At 40.3% G+C, this 25,348-nt stretch overlaps 1 long non-coding RNA gene across 1 annotated transcript; it reads right to left on the reverse strand.

The window, feature by feature from the left end:
* Positions 1-1,086: 1,086 nt before the first annotated feature.
* On the reverse strand, positions 1,087-24,253 carry LOC116729634 (uncharacterized). The gene is made up of 4 exons (XR_004341183.1): positions 24,165-24,253; positions 13,199-13,205; positions 8,024-8,030; positions 1,087-1,099 (listed from the first exon to the last, which is right to left on the reverse strand). It is a non-coding gene; the product is annotated as an uncharacterized LOC116729634 (long non-coding RNA).
* Positions 24,254-25,348: the final 1,095 nt, after the last annotated feature.

The raw sequence follows: 25,348 nt of genomic DNA on the forward strand, positions 1-25,348 counted from the left end.
TTGGTTTTCTGCATGCTAAATACATGACCTGGTTTTATTTCATAAATCACCTGAAAACTACATTTTTAGGTCATATGAACAGCATGTTTCACCTTCCAGGGACTTTATGTCTAAGTTTTTCTTTTTTTGACTGTGTAGTTTTAGCCTAAGCCCCCATGCATGTCCAGAGTCCCCCACCCCTTATCTCCATCCTTAGCTGTTTCTGCTCAGATATTTCACTGAATTCTTTTGCACAGAACACGGTGTAACTTCATCCTCCTGGACCTTTGTGTTACACGCCGTGATTCCATGGATATACAATAACATATCCCTGTTAGACCCAGTGGGCATGCTTTCCCATGCGCTGCAGTTGTTCTAATTGCTTGGGAAAATAGCTTTTGTCTCTCCACCCTCCAACTGGGATCATTCTGTGCAGGATAGGAGGGTAAAACACATCAAATCTGTCAAAGAAACATTTAATAAAAGTGATGCAGGATGGCTATGTTTGCATGACTTGCAGCAGCGCCTACACATTTCTAACACCATTCATGACCCTCGCCTCACGTCCTCAGCATTCCGCTCATTCTCCTCACAAACTGCTGACGGGAGATACAGATCCAGTCTTGAAACCTGTGCGGAGCCATAATGTTCTAAACTAAACTCGCTTCTTGTCACCACAGGGAATTATGGGTATTTCTGAAGGCAGAATGAATTTAGTCAAATTCATTACCGAGAAGTAATTTAGGATTTGCCAACAATCATTACTAGCCAGAACTGGATGATGGAATGAAAACAAATAATCTGAACAACTGATTACAGCTTATCACCAAAGTTGTAATCACACAAAACTGCTACAAGGGAGAAAAAAAAAATGTCAGCAACGCCAATTTGCGTAATAAGCAAAGAATGCAAAACAAAGAAATGTTCATATCAACTGGAAGTGAAATTTAGTTTGAATCATCACAAACAAGCACAGCTGTTCCCACCCAAAGCCAGAAGAAATCTCAAATGTGCACATTGTCTGGACCCAATTACAGAGACTTGCTGGCACTTGGAAGCTGTTATGTTTGCGTGCATGCTGATTCAAATTCCCTTTCAAGTGGTTAGCAGTGAGAATAAACTGTCACATTTCAGCACCACACAGAAATTTCTGTGGTGGCTCCGTTTCAGATGATCCCTAACTGAGGTTTCTGACCGTTCCTCATGTTGGTCAAAGCAGTCTCAGGTTCTTTAGTCAATACTACGGGTCTCAGAGTAGAGACAAGAGAGGAGTCAGTTATTTGGGCATCTGATTAAATGCTTCCTTTAGGAGATTTTACAGACATGTCAGCCTGGGAGGACAATCTGGGTGTAGTGATGGACTCTGATCTGAACCTTCAGACACATAGAGACAGTACAAAGTCGGCCTTTGATCACCTGAAGAACATTTCCAGGATTAAAGGACTAATGTCCCAGCAAGATCTAGAGAAACTCATCCATGCGTTTATCTTCAGTGGCATTGATTATTGCAACAGTGTTTTCACAGGTCTGCCTAAAAAAAAATCAATCAAACAGCTGCAGCTGATCCAAAACGCTGCTGCTGGCGTTCTCACTAAAACCAGGAAGGTAGAAGCACATCACCCAGTTCTAAAGTCCTTCACTGAGAGAATAGACTTTAAAATACTGCTGACAGTTTATAAATCAGTGAATGACTTAGCACCACAATACAGAAAGCTCTGCTGTTGTATCAACATCCCAGACCTCTCTGGTCTTCTGGCTCTGGGATGCAGACCAGAAATAGAACCAAACATGGAGAAGCAGCATTCAGCTTCTATTCACCACAAACCTGGAACAAACTTTCAGAAAACTGAAAACGGCTGAAACCCTGAGTTCCTTTAAATCCAGAATATGAACACACCTGATCGGAGCTGCTTTTGATTCCTAGTAACTGGATCATTGATCAGAGAATTTGATGTATATTTGCTTGATGATGGCTTTGGACAAAATCTAATGTTTATTGCTTGTTTCATAAGTAGTTACTGTATTATGTTTCGAACTGCCTTGTTGCTGAATGTGCAGAACTAGTAAACTTGACTACGTCTCCCTTCAGATCTGGGGAAGCCTTGGAATGCCAGAGGGAGGAGAAGACGGAGGGAGGGATGAAAGAACGGTGGGTCGGTTGGTTTCACAGAACTCTGCCCTAGAACTTAGCAGAGCTGCACAGGTTTGATTTGAACATGCTTTTTCAATTACTCACTTGCTGTGTGACTGACTGGATCTCTCCAGTTTCTCCCAAGTGCAGCCCCACCTTCATGGGCCTTTTCAACTTTGTTCCCCACACTGCACCAGAGAGTAGAGGAGCTCTGCTTTCCAGCCTTTCTCTGTTGCACCTTCGCAGCAGAGGGCAGCAGAATCCCTGCTCTGTAACACACTTTTTTCATCTTAGGGGAAAAATATTACATTTTCATTGAGATTAATGACTAAATTTAACTTAAAGTAAGGTAACAAACACCTGATTAAACTTTTAAAATTCTATAGCTTTATGTTATTAAAGCTAAAGTTTAATCAGTAATACTTTTATAACAGATTTATGTCCGATCATGATTTCTTGTTAATGTCAAGTTGTCATAACGAAGACATTTTGAATGTCAACTTTGTATTAAAAATGTCATGATTTACTGACATTTTGACAACAGTCATAAATGTTCATGAAGACTTACTCATGTTCATGACAGGTGTTATGTCATGTTTATGACGGTCATGACGGTCTTATTCACAACCCGTCTGATAAAGTGTTACCGACAACTGCTTATGTTGCGTCATTGACTTTACAGCAATCCCTCATACTCATCATGCATGTAGCGACAGTGGAGAGGAAAAACTTCCCTTTAACAGGAACCAGATCTGGGCTCAGTACAAGCGGCCATCTGCCATGACAGACCGGGGGTTTGAGAATAAAGAGCAGGATGCACAAAATAAAGAAACACAGAAGATCCAGGAGTTTATTCTATGTTAAAGGAATAGTATTTTGTATTTTCCAGGGACATAGTTTTAGTTTTATAGTCAAGTAACTGTTAATTTCAGTTGTTATAAAAACACTGTATGTATCAGATATAGCTTAAAAGAACAACTTTGTAATTTAAAGTTGAAATTGGGCCTCTGAAGCTCGGAACCAGCAGCTCAGAGGAGGAGCTGTGTCCTTGAAGGTGGAGCTGTAGGTCCATCCAGGTGTTTTACAAGGCTGAATGGTTGCCATAGAGATTATAGGATTTCTCAAACATGCCTGAAAGAAGCAAGGCAACACTCCAGGTATGTTTTTGATGATGAAATAACATTATGACAAGATTTAAAGATAAAAAAAAAGTCAACTTCACTTAATTCTGTCCTTTGAAAGAAAAACGTCTAGGAGAAAGGAGAGGTTAAATAAAAAGTCTGAATCAAGTCTATCATCTCTTAAGGGAACATGCTGTTCTCTGCTGTTGCACGAATGGAGTTTGCAGTGAAATTAGCCGAATATGGTCCTTTTGAAAACTGAAGAAATAAAATATGACAGCAATCTGTGCCAGTGTTTACCTTGTAGGCTCAGAGATCCGGGGTCTCTGGAGGAAGGAACGGTCTGAGTTCGTCCCAGACGGTTTGAGGCTGAACGCTCCTTCAGACAGACACACTTTCATCTTCTGCACACTTCATTTTGGTCTTCCTCCTGCCCTGTATTACGCATGATCATTTATATGGACATATTAGGAGTAAATCACTCACATATCCAACATGTTTGTGTTGCACAGCTGAGAGGCAGCACATAAACAACTTTATGGGCCTTTATAGACTTTTCAAAGCCTCAGAAAATAACACTGCATTCATATAATGTATTGTCTGTGTTTTGTGGCATGGAATGAATACAGTACACAGAGGAAAAATAAATCAAAGCATCTGCTCAGAATCTGTATTTTATTATATGTATTGCATTTATACTTTAGGAGCTGAGACATTCCAGAAAAATCTGTTTGTGCTTCTAATAAGTGGAACCAGGATGCTACAACTCAATGTGTCAGCCACACGATGTGTCAGCCACATGGGCCGGCCTCAGTATTTTTAGTCCACATAGAGAGAACACATTTTGGGAAATGTTAAGAAATATATCTGTGTCATTACATGCTGTTGTCCCATCCTGACTGTTTCTTTCAGGGCTTTATTACTACAGAATAGAGGGGAAAACACTAGAGAGAGAGAGAGAGAGAGATCTGCTGCAGACTTCATCTTCTTACATGTTATACCTGTTGAACAATGCTGATCCTAAAGTCTGTATTAATGTATTTAGTGATGGTAAGAATGGCCTGTTCCTTTAGTTTGTGTAACACAGACAGTATCTGTTGGAGTTGGTTTCTGAGGTTTAGTCCCAGATTAGTGCAGCGTTAATATCTAGACGCCATTTCTCTTCCTGCTTTAGGTGAATCGTTAATCATTAATCAGGTTCTGTTTGTTAATACACACTGCTTATTTAGTTTTAGCAAAAGATTGTTATAACTTCAATGAGCCTCCCTGCATTCATCTGTCGAGAGTGAAAATGCTGTTTCTCTCTGGCGGTTTGATGGGTTAAATCTGTTTTAACAGGACGTGTCTCTGGGTTTCATCCTTTTACATGTGGCGTTCCACAAAGCTCTAGGTTAGGCCCTTTCCAGTTTAACACTGTATGATCTCTGACTGGTGCAATAAAGAAAAACCTCATCAGCTTTGATCAATATACGGATGATATGCAGTTATATTCATCTTTATTTGTAGATATTAACAATAAGGTGTTTGATTATTTGCCTTTATGATATAAACACACGTTTAATGTTTGCTGAACTGCTAGAAGTTCTTAAATTCTAGGTTGTTGGAAATGGAGACATGAAGAATAATGTCGTTATGAACATAAAGTTCACGAAAAGATAGAAAAGCCGTAAGAAATGTTTCTTGTCAGTCATTCCAGCTCACAATCACTTTTACTACATCAATTATGTTCAGAAAAAGCTCATCTACTGCAATTCTTCATCAAATTGACCAAATTCATCCATTCTGAAACCTGCTGAAGAATAAGAGTTACACATTACTCTAAAATTGAAATTCATCCACTGGTTTATGAACTTCCAATGTTTGTGAACTTCCGTTGTTACGGTTACTGTAAGTATAATTTTATGCCTTTACAGTTCAATTCTATTTTGTCTTTTGTTCCTTTGCTTTCATCTTTTTTTTTTTTGCAAATATATTTCTTGTTTTTTGAAAAGCACATTGAGAGTACTGGTGACAATTACCACTATTACAAGAATGGTAATTCTATTTTTTTAAGCTTAATTAAATTTATTTCTGCCTAGCAGTGGAGATTGTTGCTACTTAGTGATTATAAAATCATTTTTAAATACAAACCAGTAGAAAGAAGCAAACAGACTGACTTAGATTTCATTCCTTTAGCCAACAGATTATTGACTGACTGTGAAATCTGTCATCTCCTCACAGCAGACCACTCAGTTTTAAACCAGTTAGTGAACAAATGAATGTTTAAAGAAAAGCAGAATGTTCAAAGCACTCCATTTGGAGTGCTTTGAACAAGCAGGGTTATCAGCAGCATTTTAACACAAAGCATGTGTGTTCTCATGGTTACAGTTTACTTCCAGAAACTTCCCAGCATTGTTCAGAGTTCTGCTCCAGCTCTCACCTGCTCCCATCCCCCGGCCTGAGCGCTGAGGAACGACACAGTTCCTGTTCTGTAATGTTCCTCTGATTGTGCCTTCACACCCTGCTGCTGATTTTACCAAGGCGCCTGTCACCGTATGTCCTCTCCGCTGCTGTTCAGGGGACGGCGAGTTCATTCTGTGGGTTTGTTAGTGGTTGACGGGGTGCTGGGCAGAGTGGGCCGCCATGGCTTTCTCCCCTCATCGTTACAGGCCTGTGGGTTTTTGTGTAACAATGACATAACAGCAAATATTTTAACGATGCGTTTTCCCTCCCTGATTACCTGTGAACCACTCTGTGAATCACATGTGCTCCGTAGTTTTCTGTGGGAACTGGACTGTTAGAATGTAGCAGCAGCTTTAAATGCCAAATGAGCTGCGGTGAGCTTTGTTAAAGGGTCCAAATGAAACTCAACCAATAGCTGTAAACCATCCTGGACTGGCGAGGCTTTTCTGCTAATAAGGAGAAAGTGTTAATAAAATCAGACAGTTGGAATCAAGTGTAAACAGGATTCTCGTTTTCTGTTCCTTCATGTCCTTCTAACAACTGGGAAGGTGCAAAATGAATAAGAAGCTCAACATTCACTAAATGATTGTCAATGTTTAGGTTCTATCCAGAACCTTCTGTGCTAAAAAGAAAAAAAAAAGTTGAACAAAGCAAACTTTGAGTTGACATGATAATAATGTGTTAATGTAGCACTTGTGAGGAGTAAGTACCTGAGTTTGTTATTCTCTCTGAGGGCTAAAGCCAGATTGGGTTCGGCTGCTTATGAACATGTGTGGCTGGAAACAGCAGCTTTGGGAGGAGGAGGGGTGTTCGATGGATGGATAGATAGATAGACAGACAGACAGACAGACAGACAGACAGACAGACAGACAGACAGACAGAGACAGACAGACAGACAGACAGACAGACAGACAGACAGACAGACAGACAGACAGACAGACAGACAGATAGATAGAGCTAAGCAAAGCTGCTACCACAATTCAATCCTGGACTCTGATAGGCTGGTGTCGACTCTAACAAGCTGTGATTTGATTGTCATAAAAGAATGAAACCATTTAGTAAGAGGTGGATTGAAATTCATCGGCTGTAATTTCTTGAAGAGCAGGTGAGCCTGGAGGGCTTTTAATCAAAAGCAGAACTGAAATCTACAAGGTTTTGGTTTTTCAAGAGGTTAAAGTGTTAGGCGTGTGATGGCCGTCCATGTCTGTATGGAAACTGGAAAGGATCAAAACCAGGATTTATCCCCGATTTCAAGAGGGACACTTCATTCCCACTGATGTTGAGGCCACTGGCCCATAGTCATTGTTATCAACCGCACACACACTCTGACCTATGGGATTTTTCAAGGTGCCAGAGACAGAAGAAAAGCCTGGAAAGAAAACATCTGGAGAAAATACAAACCTAAAACAGAAAGCAGCAGGGATTTTTACCCAGGACTCTCTTACTGCGAACAACATGGTGTCCTTCTGCCAAGAGCTATTATCTCTGATTACATGATTATTATTGTACTGTTAAAACAGGTACTGGCTCAAAGTTGAAGAATGAACCACTGAACCACAGAATGTTCTTGTGGTATCTAAACGTGTAAATAGAACACCAAGCTCTCAGCAACCGGCAGGTTTAAACTCTGTGGTTGTAAATGACATACAATAATACTTTCTGTCTGGAGCTGCTGTGGATATCTGTGTTTTAATGGCTGTTTAGAACTGCAATATAACCTTTATTTTGTACATTTTGTACGTAGTTGTTGAAACTGTCACCTTGTCATCTCTCAGTGTGTTTATCTGCGTCCTGCGCTGGGAGAAGGTAGACGAGCTCTACTGTTTCACATAATATCTGCATTTGCACACTGTCACCACATGGTGACAGTTTCAACAAATAGGTAAAAAACATATTTCTTTTTTTATTTTTTAGTAGAAGTTGCAAACTGTTTTAAAGTCAAACTTCATTCTAAATACATTTAAAAACACCAAAAAGTTCTACAGTCATTAAAAAAAATTCTGCATTGGGACGAAATATAAATTGTTCGAAAATTCTTTAAATTTAGCAATAAATGTACAAAGCTAAATATTTTATACCTCTTCCATTAAACAGAGACAAAGCAAAACTCTTTGACCTGTAATTAAATTTGCTACAAACAATCTAGATTTAACTGGAAACCTCCCTCTACTGTATTCACATGTTTGAACCAGGCCTGATTTACTCTATTTACTGTTGGCTGTATTGAACAGACCACACGGCACAGAGCTATGGCTTGGTCGTATTCATATTCATATAAAAGATGCGCTTTTTTGCGTCTTGTCACGTTACAACCAGAAACAAAAATCCAGTCTGATGTTGCTTGGAAAACAAACCTCCTGCTCACTGAGGCAACGCAGGACAAGCATGGATTTCATCACAATGTCGAGAACCGATTTGTTAATTACGAGGTGCTGATCAGCTGAACGCACCGCAACAACGATGCAAGACGTTTTTAAAACAGAACTTGAATGTTTTGGAGTCTAGATGAGTAATAACATATTGGGAATGTTTAGATCTGGCAAATTAATCCAAAAGATAAGTTCATATAGCCATAAACTGGCAGGATCACATTATGGGAACATGAAAATATTTTGATCCTCCTCCAGAATAAACACCTGATTCTAGTCACAATAAAGCCTTTCATATGTATTTCTTTACAGTGTCTTGCAAAGTCTTTGTCATCCAGCCTTAAATAATTTTTTGACATGTTGTCATATTTCAGCCAAGAACAGTATGATAGAGCAGCACAAAGCAGTGGATGCATGTGAAGCAGAATGATTCATGATTATCTGAACGTTTTCTTCATATGGTTCTGGAAAGCGTCTATGATTGTACTTTATGCTACAAAGCCGCCACAATCATCATGGTTCTTATAAACCCACAGTAACAACTTTGAATGACTGTGGACCCAGCAGCATTTACACCCAAGATCATGAAATGCTGGTCAAAGGTCACATCATCTCCATCCTTCCCTCTTCACTTCATTTCAATTTGCATATCGCCCTGACACACGCCATATCCACTGAAACACCTGGAAAATAAGAACGCTTCAGTCCGGATTCTGTTTATGGGTTTTAGTGCTACAATCCCACAGCATCGGATCAACAGAATGTCCATGTCCTGTGAGAACTGAGGACAAACTCTCCTCAGGGATGTGTCCTCAGCCCCCTACTTTACACCATGATGACCAGCGATTGTTGTGCCAAACGTACAGTACAAATTATTACATCATAAAGTATGTTGATGAAACAGCAGTGGTTGGTCTCATCCAGGACTGTGAGGAGTAGTTAGTACTACACAGAGGAGATGAAACTTTTTGCAGACTGGGGCAACAACAACAACCTGCTTCTGCATGTGGAGATCGTCCCACACATAGCAAACACGCCAACCAGGTCGCTGCACACCGACTCCACTGTCAAATGCACTGAATTGCATTTTGGGATGTCAGAGTAAAGGGGTCTGAATGCAAACAAAAACATGTTGTGCCTTATCTTTTGCACTGACTGACAAATGTGTTTCTAATGTCTGAATATTTGTTCAATTGAATCCGTTTGAAGAGCGGCTGTTGGAGACTTGGGCATTACGCACAAATTACATTAAATTTAAAGCGATTTAAATGAATGGCTTTATTGTGGCTTTTAATAGTTTCGATGAGAAAAAAAAAATGTTTCAAAGAAAAGCTTGTATGCTAGTGATGTCAAAGGTGGTGACCTCCAGGATCAGCTTCAGTAGACCTCGCTGTTTTCTGAGCACTGTTTGTAGGAACCAAACCTCTGGTGGAACGTCACGCCGCACTGTTCACGGCGCCAGCTGTTCCAGGAACATCCATGAAATAACTACAGGGAGAGGAATCCATCCACATGTTCCTGATCCCAGCCTGGACAGTTCAAAGAGGCCGTGCCACAAACCCGGATGAGGAGAGCCACTGGAGCTGGAAGATCATGTGTGTTCACTCAGCTTAACATTTCTCTGTGGATTAAAGGGGCTTTTATTCCCATGTCACACAGATTTAACATAAAAACAGGACAGGTGCAGATAGGAATTCATAGCAGGTTTTTTTCTGCCTCTGACTCCCCTTTCACCCAGACTTGGAACTGAATACTTCAGAGAAAGATTTGTAGCTGGTGCCTGTTTTCATTTATGCACCATCTTTTCTATGAAGTGATGAGGAATACAGAAGCATGTCTGAAAGCACCAGGTCCAGAATCATTGTGATGTGGTTCTTTGTGGAGACCTGACAGAACAGAAATCAGTAAGTCTGATTTGACACCTGATGGTCCAATAGGCTCAGTTTCAATGGGGACCAAAATTGCCACATTTGCTACATTTCCAGTTGCTGTGGTTGGTTTTCACTCTGTATTTGGTAAAAGACCATTTGTCTTTCTAGAGTTAGACACACATGCTTGGGCTGATTGTATTTACCCAGAATGCCTTGCGCCGTAGTGTGCTTCCTGCCTTTAGAGCGTTCGCATTCAAACCAGAGTCCACTTCAACCGAACCGAGACCGAGGTCGGTAGGAGGAACTGAGTTCGCTTTCTTGGTCTGCATTAGAGTTTGACTACACATTCACCCCCCCGACCCCCACGCCCCCAAATAAACCAGACTTTCTGGCCAGCTGGACTGGAGTTCAGATGAAGCAGCTTCCTTTCAGTTGAAGTTTACATCAGTTTACTGCTTTTCTCGTTTCTGACTCACCTTAAAAGGGATTTCAACAGCTGCCTCTGAATGCTGGTGGTAAACTCACTCACTCAGCCACTACAGTGATCCTGAACATAAAAAGAACATTAATTTATTCTGACAGCTGGGGTTATGGTGTTGGGACAGATGCTGGCTGGTTTTAACCAAACATTGCGCCAGAAACTGTGAGCCAGTTTATTAGATTGAGGAAGGAGCTGGATTCTCAGACAGCTGTTCTGAAGGATCTGCTCACACTTTACTGAACTTCCCCCACAGGATGAAATAAGGAACATGATTTTCTCTAGTGCTCTTGTCGGTGTTCATGACTGCAGTCAGAGCAAGTTTATTCCCTTATCACAACTACAGCCTTTTATTTAGTATTGAGATCAACTTGAAGCAAGTACGCAGGACCTGGTACTCTGATGAGGTTCTTTCCAAACTGCATTTTGAACATACAGTAGGTGAAAAACATGAGTAGTAATTGAGGTCATGCTCAGTTTATGATTTTGTTAATGTGTGACATTAGTTACTTTATCCCGTTCCCTGCTAACCCAGTCTGCCGGGTCAAACCTGTAACCATCCCTGAGTTGATAACTCCAATAGCAGGGGTTGTTCTTACTGCATATCTGACCGCAAAATGGATCAAATCTAACTTCCCACATTTAATGCTTTTGTTTCTGTGAAATGATCCAAACTTGACCTAATGTTTTAAAACCAACTTCTTCCTGGATCTCTTGAATTTTGTCCCTTTATGGTAGTTTAGATCAGTCAGGGCTCGGCTCTGTGTGCAGTAATGTGCAGTGAGCTGTTTTGCTGCAGTCTCATGAACTTCTGCACCTTACTTTGTTTCTTTCCTCGACAAAATAAATGACTTATTTAGACTGGAATAAACACAACTTTACATTTGGTCTTGTCTGTTCTGTATGTACTGTAGGCTTATTAAGCCACAGAAATCTGAGCCCGACCCAACCCGACCCAACCCGACCTGACGCGACCCGACCCGACGCGATCATCAAGCTAATAATTCTGGGTGTTTGCTTCAGGCTTGGTCCATATAGATCTGAGCTCTACTTTATAGCAACATTCCAGACAACACACAACTTAGCTCAAATGCTGCCATTTAGAGTCGTCCCACAAGCACAATGAACTGACACTGACACATGGCTGTGTATGTTCACTTTGGTAATGTTGTGTGAATTAAACATTGTGGTTTTATGGTGAATATATTTAGACCGATGTTTTGGTATAGCTTTGGAAGTGACTCAATAAGGATGTTTATGTTTATAAAGGGAGCTTGGAGACATTAATAGAGAGCATGTGTGAGCTTCACACAGGCCTTTGGGGGGGGGGGGTCAGCGCTTCACATGATCTTTCACCACCTCTGCCAAAAACAGAGCGATGTGCTATCAACCAGCTCATGTAGGGCTGAGCATCGAGCAGGGCCGCGGTGACACTTTTATCTGTTGCTCTAAGAGGAGACTAATTACTCCTGTGGGAGAAATCATGTTGCAAAAACAATAAATATTATCTCTCACAGGCCCTGGCTGGCAGCCTCCTCGTCTCATTACAACCTCTCCTCTCTTTATTTGCCTTGTAAATTTCCTCATCACTAAATAATGCATATTAAGCCCTGAAGTCACAACCAAATCCCCTTGTAGTCAATGCCATTCTTGTGAAAGCAGCGTGTCATATTGATAAAATACATTTTCATCTTTGCTTACATGAAGTTGCTTTTCTTTTTTTTTCATTGTTTTTCTCCAAAGAGTTTTTGCGGCGCTAGGGGCTCGTATTTTTTTGTACAGAAGGCTGACAGGAAAGAGGGTGAGGAGAGAAGACATGCAGTAAAGGTCATCGGGACCGGGAGTCGAACCCACGACGTCCGCGTCAAGGACTAAGGCCTCCAAACGTGGGGCGTGCTAACCCCCTGCGCCACCACAGCACGCCCCACTTTTCTGTTGAGCTCGAGAAAGAAATGAAATCTGGTCTGTAGAAAAGCGTCTGTTGGTTTTGGGTGATTTGAAGAATTAAGTTACAGACAGGTCCTTAGTGGTACATTCTGCTGTATCTGTGATGAGTAGTGTTCGGGGGAGAGGAATTGTTTTGTGCTTCCTCTAAATGCTGACCAGTTCAACATCATCAACTTCAGTCCTGCTCAGAAAGCAGAAATATTCACCTGCACTGGCTCCTCCTCTCTGTCCTGTAGCATGTTGAAGAAACAGGACTCTTAAAAAAACAAAAAAACAAAACTGAACAACAATAGTTTGTACTATTTGTCATCACTGTCATAATTTTCCTATCATAATAACAATTTGGGTTTATCATGACAATACATTCCAATTTTGTCATGTTTGGTGTGTTTGGAGCAGGACCAAAATGCAGACAGGAGACATGAGACGTGTTCTAATAAAGAAAAGGAAGGACTAATAAAACCAGGCAACAGGAACATGAAACGGAACCAAGAGTTGCAGAATCGAATGAGTCCGAGAGGAAGATACACAGAGGACAGACTGCAGCTGACAAAGGAACTCGTGAGGCTGGATGAGGTAAAGGACCAGCAGTTGGAAAGAGGAGCAAACAGCAAAAACAAAGAGGGAACTAGAAATAACCAAATCTAACAGAAATGAATCCAACATCTAAAAGAAGAAACTAAGCTAACAAAAGAAAGTTAGAATGAGAAGTTAACTCTAAATGCAAAGGGAATCCCAAACTGAAAGAATAAACAAGCCTGGGGAAATAATAGTCAAAATAAGAAATCTAGCCAAAGAAACAACAAAAGCAGAACTCCACTACTGGAAAAGATATAACAAATTTAAGATGTATTAAAAACCCCAAACCTGGCATAAATATAATAAAGTCAAATAAAACAGACCGTCCTCGAAACTTTTTCAGGTAAGGAGAGGTTATGACTTGCTGAGAAAAAGAGATGGGTTGCAGGGAGAAAACAGGGTTTAGACTATTGCTGTCAATTTATTAAACATTAAATCAGATTAATCACAGTAGTGCTGTGGTCGCTATGTCTGACCTGAAATATAAATATGCACACAGTTCTGGTTCTCGCAGGATCAAGAAAGTTAAAAATGTTCAGCTTGTGTCGTTGTCTGCTGCCGCGGAAAACTTTCACCTTCCTCTGTGGTTCCTGGCTCACTGTGTGTTGAGGCGATAACTCGCTGCTGTGAACTAGGTAACACTCTGCTGGAGAGGCTTTTAGGTCAAATCAGGTCATTCAATTAATCTGCATCATGAGATGTTAACGAGTTAACATTTTCAGATTATTCACCTGTTAACAGCCCAGGTAGACATTTCAGGATTATTCTCACTCACAACCCAAAATATTTTTCTCTGTATTATTTGGCTGCATGTAACTTATTTCTCACACATCACTGTCTGATTTTGCATTTAAAGAAACATTTTTCAGATATTGGAAACATTAGTTTCTACAACATATGAAGGTAGCTAAAGGTTACACTAATCTAAGCATAATTGCTCCGTATTTCTTTAATGTCATTGTTTATGTCATTAGTGTTTGTTTTGTATAAATAGATAATATGGTTACATCAATTCATGTGTTTTTGTATTTATGTGAATTAAAAAGACCATTTACTGACCCCCCCTCTCCCTCCCCCCGCGCTTCTGGTGGGATTTCCTGAGTGAGTCTCTCTCGTCTGTAAGAAAAGGCCAAATCCTAAATGTGGACTCCCCTAAACTTTCCCTTTTCCAAGGGAATCTTTTCCTGGCGAATAGAATCCCAATACGGGCCGATGGCAGAGAGTGTGGAATGTTTCCCTCACACTGCCACACTTGTCCAATTTATCTTCGTGTTGTCTCCTCTGCAGCATAATGCAGGGGGCTTTCCTGCTCTGAATCCTGACGTCAGTGGGCTGTTTGTGGGTGGAGGCCAGCGGAGCTTCAGTGGGTCACTACTTCCACCCTTCCCTTTTGGCTGCACACACCGATGAGACCTTCAACTGCAGATCTGGTTGTGTAACTTTAGTGGGAAGAAGAAGTATTTCACTGTTACACCCTTTCAACTATGACAGGCTTTTGAGAGCCAAGCAGCTCTCCAAAACCATGTTGGAGAGCTGCTTGACCTGGAGCAGTGTGTGTTAGTGTGATCATGATGGTTAAACATAGTGAAACCTACAGGCAGTGGCAGAAACACGTTAAAGATTAATAGAGACAAGATGTAAACAGAAATCATTTTATTATTAAAAATGCCACTGCCATTTTTTTCCCCAAAATGTAAGTATGCTCTGAAGCCACCATTTATGTAACATTAAAAGTTTATTAGCCAGGGTGAGACAATTAACTCCAGTATAATTAATCAGTTTAAGTTACAGCTGTATAGGAAAGACACATATGTTTACATATTCAGCATCTGGAATCAGTTCAAAGTGTTTTGAAGGTGAAAATTTATCAAAGGTTGAGTAAAAACCTATTTTGTGAAAGAGATCTTTCTTCTACTTTATTTTGTCTCAAACTTTGTTGAAAAACTTAATCTTAAATTGTATTGTATTAATCAAAAGCACTAGCAATGCGGAAACATAGTATTAAATCCCCCTCTCTCCTTTTACATGAACCGTTAAATAGCAGCCAAATGCTGCTACTTAAATGCACTGATTAATTATGGTCAGTAAGAAACTAGTCCATTGAAAATAAAAATCTACTTGCTTCACTTGCTCTGCAGCATTCAGACCATCATAACAGCAATTACCTGGCAGAAGAAACTGCTCTACCAATAACCTGAGAAGAGTTATAAGACAACTCTTTCAGAGTCCCTCATTCAACAGTGAGAAAAATTGTCTATGGTGGAAAACAACAGAACTTGTTGCTCCAGGAAGTTTCATCTGAGTTAGCATGCATGTAGAGTTCAGTGTTTGGTTAAAAGGAGGATGAAACAGAACCAACAGCCCTTATGCTACAAACACACTAGGGAGGGTCTGGGCTTGTTCTGCAGCTAGCGAACCACAGACTGTTCTTGCATTTAGAGATAAGCTACATCTGCTTAACCCTGGTCTGGGGCTGGACCGTGTTGTAGCTGTTGCCAGGCAACAGGCAGTGTATATCTGGAAAAGGTCATCAGGTCATCACAGGACCAACACAGAGATGAAGAAGATAACCAACAAACCAACCAACCACCCAGGCTCACATTCTCACCCAGCGTCAGGTTAGAGAGATCGCTAAGCTAACGTTAGCTGCGTTTCCATTGACCATATAATTGTGCAACATGACATTTCAAACATAAATTTGTTTTTCAATAAAAATGATGAGGAGGATGATGGCACAGAATGTTTTATAACGAATTATCATGTGAAGAAACTTATTCATACAGATTTTCTTTTTTAATGAACCCCGCAATTATGAAACTGTGTTTTTCGACTTTTGTTTTTTTTTTTTGAATAAAGGCAGTTTTGAAGTCTTGGCAGAGTGAGAGGCAGCTGGAGGGCCTGCATGAAGAAAGACCAGCATGCAGAAAGTTCATCAGATTTATCACTCAGTCTGGATTTTCTCTCCACATGATCACAAAAACAACAAAGCAACATTTATTTTCATCTCTCATACTCCACTTTTTAAGCATGATACATTCTAAACAGCAAACATGGCAGGGCACTTCCTGTGATGTCAGCTTATGTTTGGCTGATTGTGACTTTCATCGTGATCAACCTGATCATGATTCAAATGTTTCTTGATCAAGCAGAACACATCCAGAAGATGAGAGCTGATGTGAAGGGGTGTGTGTGTGTGTGAGTGTGTGTGAGGCATGCCTGTTAACCACAGCGCTGCCATTCAGCTCCCATTTGGTCGAGTTTTAGTAATATAAATATTAATGGTAACTGGTGGAATTGGTTCCTGATGACATGGAACATTGTTATGTCCAGGCCTGTAGGAACTGAATAATAATGTAATATATTCTAACTTAGGGCTGAATACCAAACGGTCCAGATTCTGGGGAAGCAACAGCAAACTATCGATTCATCTAGAAGGGATGTGTCGAAAACTTGCGCTCCTGTTGACGGACGTTTTGTGAAATTGAGATTATTCAACTTGTCTGTATGTTTCTTAAATTTGTTAGAGATGTTTTTCCCGGTGGAGATTGACAGTCCTCCGGGGAGCAGCGTTCAAGCGAGGATTTCCACATCCTCTTGGCAGTTTGACTGTTTGAGTTTTTCATGAGGATTCTGATGCGCTCTGATGCCAGAACGAAGTGTTTTTGTGCGGTGCCTTTCAAGGGGGAAATGATTTTGCACATGAATCTTGAATCCTGAGAAAATATCCTTTTTGCAGAATCAGAATTTACTTTAGAGTCTTGATTTGTTTCTCATGTTGAGGTCAGCTCTGCGGGGAGAGCCGGGGCCAGACTTCCTGACAATAAGCCAAGTGACATACGGTGATCCCAACAAACGACTTGGTGTTTGTGTGTGAAACTTCACTGGGATCCAGAGTAAACTGCAAAGAAATTTTGCTGGCAACTATCTGTATTTTCAAACACGGAACAAATGATGTAAGGGTGTATGTAGAGATGTCAAACTTCCACCTCTGCTCATCGTTTTATGTTTCTGAGCTGCAGCAGTTTCATTGATGCAGCAGCAGGTAGTAGTTTACAGAACCCACTGTGTACGTCCCACTAACCTGGCCCACTCTGAACCTTCCAGTGTCTGCTGGAGCTGTTCCCATGGTGATGGATGCTGCCAGTGCCAGTCATGGTAATCAAACACAACTGGCCCCACCAGCTCAGCATGAAGGGATGGACCATTTACATTCTGATGAAATGTTAAAGTGGTGATTGTCACACATGTGGAGAGAAACCAGGTGTGCCTGGACTAGACTCATTCTAACAGTAAACAGTCATAAATGTGGAAGGAAGCTGATGAGAAGAGCCTGATTGGCTCCTTTTAGATCATTTCCAGTGAAACAGGATATTTAATTCAAATCACCTGGCTGTTTTTCATCATCTCACTGACTTGTGTTTCGAGTCATTAATATAGAAATTGAGGTTTTTGTGAGGAAGACCAACGTTTAACTTGTCACGGTTAAGCACATGCAGTTTGGTGTTCCTTGTAAATTTCAGCACCAATTAAATGACTGATTTGTCCCTGTTATAGTTAGGTCAGTGATGGCACCACAGCAATGATGAAACAAAGCTTCACCATTAAAGCTTTGTTTCAACAATGTTTCTGGGTTTGTATTGAACCCAGAAACATGGAGCCTTTGTATTAAAAAAGGCTCCAAATGCTCCTTACTGTCAATGTGACCCGAAGTTTATTTTAATGTAGTTCAACTGATGAGATTTTATTGTGGCACACTCAAATATTATTTTAAATTTTGAATGTATTCTTGAATCCAACTTATAATATATTTGAAATGTATTTCAGAAAGATGCAGCCTATTTAAAAAAATACTTAAGTAGATTATTTTTCATCTGGGTATTGATGTCATGACTTATAGTTTTGGTTCAACACTGTTTTTTTTCTGCCATTCTTCCATAAAAGGCCACATTTACTGTTTCTCTCTCAATTTATCCATGAGAAGTTGTGGCTCCTCCAGATTTACCATATAACTTCTACCGTTCGAGGTTGATGGATTGAACAGAGTCTTTTCTGTTCCTCCACTTCCGCCTCCCTGACCCGTCTGATGTGTTCCTTGGTCTTCATCGGACTGGTCCCTCACCAACTGTGTGTAGATGAAACAAACTCTTCTGCTCACTCTGATCACTCAAAGCACTTTTATACGATAGCAGAAACTTCACTCATCCATGCAAACCCAACCATTCCCTTCATTATTGGGAAGGTTTAGTGCCTTGCCCATGGACGTGTCCACATGCGGTCGGGGGAACCTGGAATAGAACTCATGACCTTCTAATTGACAACTCCTCTTCCCACTGAGCCGCAGCTGCACCACAAAGACCTTGAAGGCATTTTTCCGTCACAGTGCAGCTGTCTTCATGGCTGCAACTCAAACACACACAGGTGGACTGTGTTTACTATTTGGCCGACTTATTCTCAGCACCTTAAATGAGGTCCAGTGCAGCCAACCTTATTCATAAATCTTCCATATTGTTCTTTCTGGTGCACGTCTTCTCAAACACTTTCCTTCCACGGGAGAGTAACGGTGGTCCTGCTTGATATGCGGCCATACAGACACAAAGATAAGTTCATTGGTTCCTATTCTCTCTTTTTCCAGAGACGATCAATTATATTTTTGATTCTGACTTCTGCTTTACTCACTGCCATGTGCTTGTTCTGATCTCCTGAGCAGCTTTTCGTGTAAGCTGATGGAGGAGGGCTTTGGAGCCTTCAGGAACTCTGGGATCTTTACACAAAAAAATGACGTCTTTTTTTTCAACCCTAAATGCTTCTTCTCTTACATCAACCCATCAGGTTTTATTTTCTCTGGTTTTCATTGTCCCATATGTGCTTGTAGTGTTTCATATGCATTCTTCACTCATTTGATTAACCACAATATGATTTCAAGCATAAAGCGTATCTTACCATGCAACATTATGCCAGAACAGCATTATGAATGTCATTCTTGAAGGCATGACTCACTATGGCAGTATAAACCTCGTCTCATCGTGCCAACATGGTTATGGTTTGCTGAGCTGTTCCTTCTCAGTGTCCCACCCTCAGCGCTGCCTGGGAATTCCCTGTGTGGGAAAGGCAGCGTGAGGTGTTGGATGTCTGACACATCCCCATGGAGCTGGAGGCTTTAAGGGCTTTAAAGATGTGAGCCTCTTCACATCCACTAGCGAAACTGATCTGCAGACATTGATGCATGTCTCTGTGATTTAGCCAGAAAGGCATGTTGTTAAAGGAAAGTATTTTGTTTTAATATTGGTCATTGTCAGATCTTCAAGTATCAGCAAGTTGGTTGATTAGGAGAAGGTTCAAACAGTAACAGACACGTTCCAGATAAACCTGGGGTCAAACCGGGCGTGGACCTCCATCTCTGGACATGGAGTCCACAGACAGAGCAACACAGTCACACTGCAGTCACCTTGATGCAGACTCCTTGACACTGGGCCGGGACTCAAACCCACCACAGTCTTGCTGCACCCCAGTGCAGGCCCCAGCTGCCAGCAACCGCTGGTTAAAGAAGGATGTAATGAAGAACATGACGGACTACACTGACCATCGTCTTCATCGGATACGATACAGCAGAGTGTTTTCCATCAGAGGCTTCTTCAGATTCACTGTAATACTGACTACTACAGGGCAGAGGAGGACACAACATCTCTGATTGGATACGAGTTATGAAAATATTTAATTTCTTCTGAAATTAATCAAGACTTTTAATCTGAATTGAAGTCGCGCATCACAGAATATATGGGACAACTGATCTGAGTTTGTCTTGGGAATATAAGTAAAATATTTAGTCCATCTAAATGAGAGAGGTCGCAGCTGATGGAATTCTACTGCTGGTCTCCACTGACCTTGACCTTTTAATGACTCACATTTTCTCGTTGCTCCATTAGACTTTTGATGGACTCAATACATTTTTTGTTCCCAAAATAATTAAATAAAAAACAAGACATGTTTCCAGGTGAAAGTACTGCAAGTGTTGTATGCTACAAGGTAAAATGCTAATACTAAAAAAATCAAATGAAGCTGGTAAATAAAATGTCTTCTGTAAGCTACTTTGATCTAGCAATAGATTTAAGCCCTCTTTGATAAGATCCCAAAGCTTTGTTGCCTTAGCAACAAGATTACGTCATGTCCTTATCTTTTTTAGTGATCCAGAAGTTGCTTCCAAACTTTCCTGTTGGCTCAATACAATGTGAGTGTTTTTACTCTGGAGAAATATGTGTCATGTCCCTTTAGTTTGCAGACAGCAGCTGTCTGTGCCGACGCTGAACGATCCCAGCATCACTACAATGCTCACATTCTTTATTAACCTAGATTTTAGCTGTAACCAAGCCAGCATGCCTCATGGCTGGGGGGAAGTAGGAGACTCGCTTTGTAGCTGAATGTCAAGTATGTCTGGATTTTAGAATTAAAAAGAGAAAGAAAAAGGAAAAGTTTGATCAAAGTCAGAGAGTAATGGATTTCTGCTTCTACAAATCTGAATTTGGACTCCTTGTGTATTTAGTCTGAACTAAATACACAAGGAGTCCAGTTGTCCTGTGGTGGAGTGGAGGAGATAGGTCTTTTGTGCACTTCAACACAGTTGAACATGTAGAACTGTTTATATTTATGGTGCAATACAAAAAAAAGCCACCTATGGATTTTTTTCAGTTTCAGTTTTTTTTTTGTTTGTTTGTTTTTTGGCCAAACTGAAAACTTTCATCTAACTTAAGTAAATTCAAAATGCAGTTTTCAAATGTCAATTTCATTTGTGAAAAGAAAAGAAAAAATGATCTGAACCAACTTTAAATCTGTCTTTAAGTGTTTGGAAGAACTGACACAGTCTTTATATGACAGTGTATGAATATTGGTCAAATCTTCTGGATGGGATTGTTTTAATTCTGCCACAGTGGGGGGTTTTAAAGCATGAATGATCTGTTCATGCAAGGTTAAAGTGCAGAACCTCAATTGGTTCTCAATTGGCCTAATCAAAGTCCAGACTTTGATTAGGCCACTCCAAAGCCTTCAGGTTCATCATGCTAAAGTCAGATTCAGCAGTTTACTTGCTGGTCTATTTTGGTTCATTGTATTCATGCTTAACCCAAGAGTTCTTAAGGTCACAAACAAACTAAAACTATTTCCTGACTCAGCAGTCCACAGAATATTTTCCTGACAGTCTTGGAGACCATCAGAATGTTTTTAGGGTAATGTACCAAGGAAGAACCAGCTGAACACCTTCCTGTTCTTTTTTGCCTGGAGTAGTTTCTGCCTTAGAACTTTTTGCCCTTTCTTGCAGCTTCTTCTTTGACCTTTTGGGTAAGTCACTGATGCACTCATGGAGTCATTTTGGTGGGCGACCCACTCCAGGGTCAGCACTGTTCCAAGCTTTCTCCATGTGTGGATCATGTCCCCCAGTGTTGTTCACTGGACACCCCCTTTCCAGACTGGTAGTCTGTCCAGACTGTCAGTGACTCTGTTTCACATCTGTCTTACATTTTCTTTAGACTGGTCCAGGATGATGTGTGTTTGGAGATCTCTTACCCTACTTCATGCTGTCAGACAGGTTCAACTCAAGAAATTTATGAATTCAGAAACTCTGTCAAAACTCTGAGTCCAGCTACAGAAATTGAACTCAGCTTTCAAAATAAAATATGGCTAACAAGAATAAACAGTGGTTTAACAAGCTGATATTTGAATAGGTTTTTTTCTTTTCATTTTACTGAATCAATTATTGTGTTTAGTCTAAATCTATTTGATCAGTTATCAAAAAAATAGGAGAAATCTGTGTAGATTTGACGCTTCATTGTACTCAGATTATTCAAAGACAGATTTGAATGCAGCAAAGTTAAAAAATACAAAACATTGTATTTTTTAACTTTGCTGCCCTTGGGACAGTTTAGGGAACTCCTCAGGGTTTAGCCCACCTCTGACCCGCTGACTGCTGGGATCGGCTCCAGGAGGATTAAACAGGATTTAGTTTTACAGCAAAATAATAAAACATTTAGCAAGAAGCGCTCATGTGTTCTTATTGTTGCTAAAAACAACAACAACAACAACAACAACAACAAAACATGTTTAGCTTGCATAGCAACTTTTAAGTGCAGTGAGATACAAAGCCTCTCAGAAGTATTCAGTCACTGAACTTTCCAAACATTGTTTTTTTTAAAGTTCATTAATCTTGAATTCTGAGTTTTAACTTAATGCTGCAATTTAAACCAAATAATAATTTCACAATATGGAAGAAAAAAACTTCCCTCATCTAGCTAGAGAGCCACATTTCTCTGTTATTTTCACTCACAATATCAAGTTAAAATAACTACTTATTTTACTTTAGAATGAATTAAATTCTTGTTTCAAATTTCATGAACAAAATTTCTGATCTGATAAGGAATTTTATTAAACATCACAATGAATTCTGCTCTGAAACATTTAGTGTGAACAGAACATTATCCTCAAGCTTTGCAAACTGACAGTTGCATTAAAATTAACATTTGCCTTAATAATGCACAAGAGTCAGATCAATGTAACACACTTCCGTCTCGCTCACGTTGCATTACAGGATACAAAAACATGCTGCTAAGCACTCGGAAATAGTTCCCACTTCTGACTTTTTCAGTCTTAATTTTTTTAGTGTTAACTTAAAAATTCTAATTCATTCAATTCTTGGAGATTTGACAAAATTAATATGTTAACACAACTTACTGCTGCTAGTTTATCTTTCACAAACTCACCCATTTAGGTTCAAAATCTAAAACTCCTTAATTTATTTGACTTAAAGAGTAGAAGATGGCTAGCACAACTAAATGCAGCTCAAATGTTTTACAGTTCAGTCCTATTTAGAAACAGCCAATCAGAACCAGGAGGTGTGCCTTAGTGCTGTTAATCATGCGCAACGCAGTGCTGCCCAGCCCTTTTCTCCCTCCCCCCCTTACTCTCTGCTATACTGAGGCTAGCAGGTCCTTTTGTGAACGCTCAGACTAGTTAGCATAGCCACTGATGATGGCACATAAGCGGTTATCTTGTAATGGTAAGTTATTTTTCTGCCATTAGCACATTGAACAGTGAATACATGAGTTTGATTGACAGCGGTAGACCCCCCTCCTGGCTCTGATTGGTCTTTTTTGGTCAGAAGAGGTGCATTTGTTCAACAGGAGCTCTGGGAGGAGGTGGAGGAGACCAATCTTTTCACAGAACAACTTTAACAAATATGTAAAAATCATTTACTTTAATTAAAATGTACATATCGCACCTTTAAAAGGAAACAACCCCCACAACACTGCAGACAGGAAACGGATGGATAGTGGAGGGAACTGAGAAAAACTTGGTTCTGGCCCATAATCAAGTTTTTCTCAGTTCCCTCCACTATCCCAGAACTTCTGGGATACATCCCCCCTCCTGCCCTCAACCCCTCGCTGCACTGGAAGCGATGTCTGGCTCTGGGTGGGGCAGTGTGACTGATGGCTGACTGACTTTAAGGCTGTTCTGGCTCCATTAGTGCCAGTTGGGGCAGCTGTTGGACGGCACTGGCAGGCTGTCGTTTTCATTAAGCCAAATATTGAGTTAACCCCACATAACTTTGTTCATAGCCAAAAATTCAGGATGGATGTGTGTCCTTTTGTCAGGAGTCCCTTGTCAAGGTCTTTAGGAAAAATGAGTCAACTTTTCTACAGTCTAATCTGCAGAGGAGTCCTTACTGGGAAGCAAAGTACGATTAGCTAAGCTAAACAAGATGTGTGATTTAAAAATAACATTTAAAAATCATGTTATGTAAAGATATGGCTTATATTTCAACACTAAGAAAAACAAACTCAACAGAAATGACTTGGACAGTAATCTTCAGTCAGACCATTTAAGCATGTGCACCAGGCTCATGTGTTCTTTCATTCTAAGCAATTTCTTAAATATATTTGTTGCCTTGAAATAATTTTCAAGTTATTCCCACAGTGCTATCACAAATATTTGCCCTCCCTGAAATTTTTTCTCTGTTTTTGCTTGCTTTATGTCTCAGAGTTTCACATCATCAAACCAATTTTAAAATCAAACAAATTGATCCCGAGTTTTAGGCGCGTTCTCTCTAAGGAAACCCAGCGTTGACCTGCAGCGTTCACTTCTCCTACATCGGCAAGCATCGACATAGCGACAGCAGAGAATTACTTGGATTGTGTTGACTTTACAGCAATCCCTCATACCGAGCAGGCATGTAGCAACAGTGGAGGGGGAAAACTCATCTTTAACAGGAAGAAACCTCCAGCAGAATTAGAACCTGGTTCAGTACAAGCGGCCGTCTGCCACGACCGCCTGGAGGTTTGAGAAGCCAGAGCAGAGACATAAAAAAAGAAGAGCTGACGTAGGAGTTCCTTCTGTGTTAGTGAAAAGTAAAAAGTTAATAGCAGGAGAAAAAGAATGCTTATTTGATGGCAGCATCATCTCAGCTGGTGCCCTCCTCCAGGAAGCACCTGGCTCTCTGTGAAAGCATATCAGCCCCTGTTGTTAAATTGTAACTTGTCAGTTTACAATTCCTTCAGTCCAAGGACATTTGGGCTACGCAGCTGGACAATGGTCCAAAGCACTTCTTCAACCGGGTATTTGAAAATAATCTCACTTTTCATTTTTATACGAAGGCAGCATCCTCAAGAACATTGTAAAAACATGGTTGGAAAAAAGTGATGGAATTATTTATATAAAAATGTTCACAGAAATAGTGACATATTTAGTGATTCAGTACTAAGAGCAAATGTGCTTACAGAAGTGCAGCTGCTTCTGTTACCATGTAGTTACCATCAGCTGGATGCCTCTGTAAGGACAGTGTTTACTGTGAGGGGCTTTCACATGAAATATTTGTGCTAGTAGATTATTTTTCACTGGATTGCCAACAATGCGCCCACAAACCAGAGAGGAGAGAGACTGCCCAGTAATTTGACAAATATAAATCAACAGGGTTGATATGGGTTTGTCTGTGAGATGCTGCTGTCAGGTTTTCAAAGATAACATTAAAATCAGGAAATGTCTGGTTACACAGTGTGGCTGACTTAATGAAATTCAAACTGTCAACTATAATAACAGAACACAGTTCATTTCTGCAACATTCAGTGTTTTATGTGTGCAGCATCCATATTGAATTGGAAGAGGCTGTAATGTATTTTTCCAGGCATATAGTGCCATTTTACAGCACAATCAAATAACAATGTTACCTTCAGTTGTTATAAAAAGCTATATCTATATATGAGACAACTTAAAAGAAATTAGACTTTGCATCACAACCTGGTGCTTTGGAATTATCTTTGTCTTTAAGAAGCTCCTGCTCTTTTAAACACTCTGCCTTCAGCACTTCAGCACTTCAGCACTTCAGTACTTCTCCATGTCTTTTGATGCGCTGGATTGAGAAGTAGTTCGTATGATGAGGTAAGTAGGTGTGCAGT

Source organism: Xiphophorus hellerii, chromosome 12 (assembly GCF_003331165.1).
Source record: "Xiphophorus hellerii strain 12219 chromosome 12, Xiphophorus_hellerii-4.1, whole genome shotgun sequence".
Taxonomy (NCBI): Eukaryota; Metazoa; Chordata; class Actinopteri; order Cyprinodontiformes; family Poeciliidae; genus Xiphophorus; species Xiphophorus hellerii.